This window comes from Colletes gigas, unplaced genomic scaffold (genome assembly GCF_013123115.1).
Source record: "Colletes gigas isolate AHSC1104 unplaced genomic scaffold, ASM1312311v1 Colletes_gigas_Sc00023, whole genome shotgun sequence".
Classification (NCBI taxonomy): Eukaryota; Metazoa; Arthropoda; class Insecta; order Hymenoptera; family Colletidae; genus Colletes; species Colletes gigas.
The window spans coordinates 1,233,874-1,240,586 of record NW_025106652.1 but is presented as its reverse complement, the minus strand read 5'-3'; positions in this window follow the sequence as shown (position 1 = coordinate 1,240,586).

Genomic DNA, 6,713 nt, shown 5'->3' with positions numbered 1-6,713 from the left:
TAAATTGTTATTGCGTAGCGATCTATTGTATGTTTGATATTCCATTAAGGCGAAGAAAAGTGTCTTGACCCGTTGCAACCACTTATTTTAGAGTCACGAAGTTCTGGTGTTTTAATAAATATTTATAGTTCTAATACTAAATGAACTCGTAAGAGTAAATCATAGTAATAAATAATTTAAAAATAGTAATAGGCAGCAATTCAGTCAGCAATCTTGCACTGAGAAATGAAATTTAGATTCGGGTCAAAATGGATCCAGACATCTCAGAATCCAACTTTAGAATTTTAGTTTTCATTTATAATATTTCTTTTTATCGATATAAAATTCACATATTTAAGTAGAAGAGGCAATTTTTCTTTCAGATACTATGCATTTTAATTTTCTAATTTTTTAAATTCTTCTTCTTCTGACTTTTCTTCGCGACTGCACTCTCTAAAGCCTCTATATTCTGATCGTGTTCCGTTGCACTTCATCGACTTCCTTTCTACGTCGTGACAGGTTTCCTTTGAAATCGATCGTGGTCGGCTCTAACCCTTCGGGGTAAACTTGCTACGTACAAAGGTTTTTATTTATTTTAGAGCTGCTGTTGCAAGGCACAGGATTTTCTGGTCGTTGAAAATTTGAGTATTTCTTGAAATGAGGTTTTTAAATATTTGTTGATTCGATATTTTTCTACCGGTGTTGAAAATCTCGATTTGCTGAAATGTAATCCACGCTAACGAAATTAAAATTTAGATATACCACACTACAAGACAAGGTTGAGTTTCTTGCAAGAATCCTCTGAGATTTTTTGACTTAAATTCAAACGTTAACAAATTTTTAGTTTCAAATTTAATGAGTTGATCCTTCAAAAAATTGTTAGAGAATTTTGGATCTCTACTTGGTTTTAGTAACATATTTTTGTTAGCACTTGACAATTAGTAACGTTAGCCTTCAAGACAAGATTGATATGTTCAGACCATTAAATAGAAAAACTTCTGTAGATTTGTAGTAGTCCATATAAATTAAGAAAATTTTTGATAGCAATATCATACATTAAAACACACTTCTACCAATCGCTATACGTAACATATAATTATGAGCATTACTAATGACCTTATCGATTATAAGGGTCTTGATGTATAAATAACGACGCGATATTTCCCTCTTAATATGACGATACCGGATGGCAAGAAATTCTTGTTAGTACGAAAGAAGGATAACGGTCATTTTTTCGACAAACTATCTTCAACGTTTCCACCATCTATATTATCCACTTCAGAGGACAACGATATATGAATTAACGTATATGAAGAACGAAATACAATCGCGAAAGACGGAAACAAGTTCCTAAGACAAATTACGAATTCACAATTTACTCGATAATTACTTGGAAAAGAATTATGCCCGAATGCCGGTTCTCCTTTCGTTCGTTTGACATCGCTTCGCGCGTCCCTCGATAAACACATGTTCGCTATAATCACTATGATACTGGCAGTAATGCAATGCTCGAAGCTCGAGTAATTTCTGTTATTCGGATAAACGCGCGTGCGCATTAGCTCTTCCTAATAGCAGGAATGGATCCCTTTTCTCGCCTGTTAAGCGCGGTCTGCAATAGTTCGCGGAAACATAACTTCCTTCGAACGAAAGAGGTCAATCCTCGAATACGCGAAAAGGAATTTCCAACTGCTAAATTTTTAACTGTTGAAATGTTCGACTAGAGTCGATGCTTACCATAATAAGAAAAACATTAACTTTGTGAATTATAAACAATCGAACGAACTGACAAGGTACTATATATTATTTAATATTATTCTTTATTATCTGGTACCATCAATTTTTGTATCCAATTCCACCGATATAACTGATCGAAAAATGCAGACAAAACTCACACTTTGACTTCCAAATATCAGAAACTTCACCATCAATGAGATTTTTTCTCAGAATTTCTTGGCCACGTGATTACCAATTTCCAACCATCGAAATCTCGATGTAATATCGATCAAAATAATAAATAATCTCGTCCATAAACCAACCAAAACGAAGTATTGAGACTGAAGTTTCATAGACCACAGTGATCGCGATCGAAACTGTTCGTCTAATTTTCATCAGGTGTTATTAATCTTGGTTTTTACTTAAATATTCTGACGCGAGAATGTCTCGTAATTAATATCAACGCATAATAGTACCTTGAAGAAGATCTGTCGAGTATTTCACACCCAGATATCGATGATAGATGTCGAATAACGCCACCGCGGAGACGCTGAATTATCGAGTCGCAAAACGCGTACGTTCGCCCACGCGACGACGAGGAGACGAGCCTGGTACCAGTTTGGCGTGTACCTTGGACGACCTCGCGTGATTAACGATCGTCCCGTTCTTCCGTGAAAGTCCCACGACTAACATCTTCCGCTTCATTTACACGCGTTGCAAACAATAATTACTGTAAATAATGAAAACTGTACCAAACGTCTCAATCGGATGTTCCAACCCTTGCCACGCTTTTGCCATCCTTCCAGGAAACACAAAATCGTTCGATATTAGGCAGAAACGACGATTCTAATCTCTTTTAACAATTTAAACGCTGAATTTTATCGACCTCTCTACGCACAATTTAATTAGAAGTCATTTTTTAAACGTATACCATTCGATTTTACTTAAAATTTCCTTGTTATTGATAAACTTGCTATGAAGAATTTATAACGAGTCAAATTGGTCAGTTTTTATGTAATTGAATATTTATTTAATTTCTGTTCTTGGGCATTTCTTTTTCCTGCGATTAAAAACGTCAAATGGTATTTGATTTTTGCGTTATTATTGCGAGCTAATTTCTGACGAAAAATTGAGTCAGAAAGAAAGAGTAGAATTTTTTCAGAAGAGGCTTCGTTTTCGAAAAAATCGAGATCGAAAATTAGAGGACGCGTGCGATTTAATACGATTTTAGTCAGCGCGGCTGTCCATTACTCACTGATTCTACGTCTATTTATGTCCAAGCAGAACTCTGTTAAATAGTATTTGACGCGTCTGTCCATTACTCACCGATTCTACTTCTACTGGCGTCCAAGCAGGACTCTGTTGAATACGATTTGACGCGTCTGTCCATTACTCCACGTTTCTACTTTTACTGACGTCGAACTCACTGCAACTTGATTTCCTCGAAAACGAAGCTTCATATTAAAAAACATTATTTTTTCCTTTCGATTTATTTTTTCGGTAAGAATCTCGTACATTTTTTTCACAATTTTATAAACCGTAGGAGTAGAAAGGGATGAAGAAATACATATAGATAATTTGTTAGTTTTATTCTGAAGATGAAATTGTAAAATTCCGAGAGTAATCTTATAGTCTTCTGCCAGTTAAAATCAATCTTTTCGAAATAGTTAATATTTTTTAATTAAATTTGATGAGATGAACATATTGAAAGCGATGCTCGAAGAAGTTTTTGGACTTTAACCACTCGATTGCTGTGGGAAGATCATCGAAAAATTAATCAAGTGAAAGGACAAAGTCGAACAAGAAAATGACCACTCAATAAATAATTAAAAAGTTACTATGTTAATACTAGTATAATTTTATATATCAATATATAAAGAAATCAAATATTTTGAACGATTCAATATCTTTTAAAATTATTATCAGTACCTACCAGGTTCCACAAAATTAATTCTTTTACATTAAGATAATTGTTTCTGAATTCTCCAGAGCACCGGAAATCTTGTAAATCGAAACAGATGAAATGTTTTAAAATTATTATCAATATCAGATTCTACAGAATGAATTCTTTCGTATTGAGATAATCATCCCATAATTTTCCAGAGCATCGAAAACTTTTTCCCCGCAATCTCTTTGAGAATAAAATTATTTTAAATTAGGTCACCGGGGCGTTAATGGTAATGATGCGTAATCGACGTTTCCCGTGCACCTCAAGCCTTGGAAATAGCGTCGCTAGGAAAGAAAATGAGTTCGAGTGGGCAGCGAGGAGGAAAGTGGCTCGAAGGTGAATCGAGGACCGATATTCGATTCCGTTAGTCGTGTGTCAGGTAGCGGGTGTCGTAGAATGCTTTGGTCCGCCGCGGGGCAAAGCGGAAAAGCTAAGAGAGGCGTCGGATCCGCGTCTCCGTTCTACAGAACCGTAATTGCATTGACCAGGGCGTCGTCAGTCGTTCGATCGGACGCCGATTATCGCAGCGACGCCTTCAGGCGGTTCCGTGTCTGGGAAACGGGACCTTTTCTGTCAGAAAATTGACTATGATTAATCATTCGGGCAACGTACAATGAAGATTCTCAAGAATCGTAACATAAATCATCTTGTACTGACAGAAATGCTCATCAGAAAAAATTAAAATAAACGAAAAGCCTGACTGTATAGCAGAAAACTTGATTATATACATACCTATCTCTTTGGATTTAAAAAGTATTCAACATTAAGATCAAGAACAAATTTACTCCTTGTACAAAATTTCAAGTCAATTTTATACATTTCTTAAAAGGACTCATCGACTGCCTTTGTACATTTTAGTACACGTTTTTTGATACCACCCATTGTTCAAAGAGTTTTAAAATAGTTATCCGTTGTTTGTTTTATTCGTGGACACAGATATAAATTTTATTTGGATGAAACATTAGTCTATATTCTTTAAATAAAACCATTAACCATGATTACGATCTAATATCGATAGAGATTAACTTATAAATCTACGAAGATCGTAAAAACTATTCTTAGATTCCTATCCAGAAGCAGCCGATTAACCCGTTCTCACGCGGAATTATAATTTATAACTAATTATAAGAGAAAAATGGCAGTAAATTGACACTTGTGTACAAGAACTGCGCTTCACGCAAGAGATTTAGATAAAATAGGTCTGTGTGTATGTGTGACATGTTGAGTGGATTAAATAATTGTTCAACTTTCATTTTATTTCGAAACTCCTTGGGAAAGTATTATATAATATTTAGTGATTGTACGTAGCGCAATTTTCAATCGATGTCGTTACGTCTTATTCTCACTTACATTATTATTATAAATTACAGATTACTACAAAATTTATTACACCTCGATGACATAAATCGTTTTTGTAGCATGTAATTTTGTAGACTTTCTTCCACACCGTTAATGTCGTCTATATGTAACTTATGTAGGGCGATAAACTCTGAACTATAATTAACATAAGTTCAACTACTAGGGTAATTACTATAGATGGTAATCCGTTTTCGTCTTAGTTGTTTTAAATAATTCATTTTATTGATTTATTTGCGTGTGTCTTTTCTTTTATTTTATTAAATTTTTTCTTCTAACATAAATGTTATAAACAAATCGACGACATCCCGTTTATAATAATAGTAATATAAGCAGACTGAGTATCGTGGAAAAAATGAAACTTGTAAGAAAAATTTAAAAACTCCTCGTATGGGGCTTAGTATGATAAAGATAACGTTGTCATTAAACTTGCAATGTTAATTTATCAAAGACTATGTTCATACAAGAATAAAAAATCGAATACTAAACTACAAAAAATATACGTAAAGTAGCTGTAGTAAAGGTAATATTAAGGTCCAAGTAAAAAATAATTTAAAATAGTTTGAATTAATTTTCTGTACCAGTGTAAGAAGTTATAATTTCCATTTTTGCCTCTCACCGTACTCATTTTGGTGAGCTCGATTTGTTTACCGTGAGAAAATGAGCTTCTCTCAGACCTGAAATTTTTATTTCAAACACTTTTCAACATCTCTTCTAATTTCGCGGCAATAACATTCGTAAATAAAATGGCTACGATACGAAGGGTGGTTTCATAATCTCGTGCTTCAGATTATTCCCGCATGTTCGCGATAAAGACACTGTAAACTTTGAAGGCAGTAATAGCCGCGATAACTTTTATGCTTCAATGTATATCCACCGTAACATCGTTACGCGTGCATTATCTACCTAATATCCTCGGTACCGTACTCGAACCACTTACAGCTAATGAAGACCTCTGAGCATGTATCCTATCTACGCTGTAAAAACAGATCGAAACTGACCCGGCGTAGAATATTCGATATGCCTGTTATGTTTGCACATTACGAACGAACGGACTTTACTATTTTAATATAAATTCTCAGCCTCGAGAAATCCTTTAAAATTACGTATACTCTGCATTGAAGAGTTGCAATCAACTATGTATTACTGTAATTTATTGCTGGCAAATAACAGGAATTTATAGCCCTATGCTTCCTTTAAAACTGTTTTCTTCTTGAGTACATTCAATTACAAACGTCTTATAATTTATATTATTGTCCTACTGTATATTCCTTCCTTAATTCAGTTTCAGTCTCGTTTCTACTTTCTCCCTCTCTTTTCAGTTTTTCTTTGGTATGTATATAGTATTTAATTTTAGTTTTAGATACAGTTATAATTTTTTGTATATGCTTCTTTTAAATTGTTTTTCCTGAATATTTAATCACAAAAACGTCTTATAATTTACATTATTGTCCTACTATATACTCCTCCCTTAATCTTTCCATTTATATTTGATACCTATGTTGTATTTAATTCTCGATTTATGTGCAGTTATAATTCCTTGGTCCTATATGCTTCCTTTAAATTTCTTTCCTCAGTAGTTAGTCACAAACGTCTTATAATTTACAGTATAGTCTTACTATATATTTCTCCCTTAACCCTTATTATTTTTCTGCTACACTGACGATACTATAGATGTACACACAGTATAATTACAATATTATTGTTTAAGTTGTAA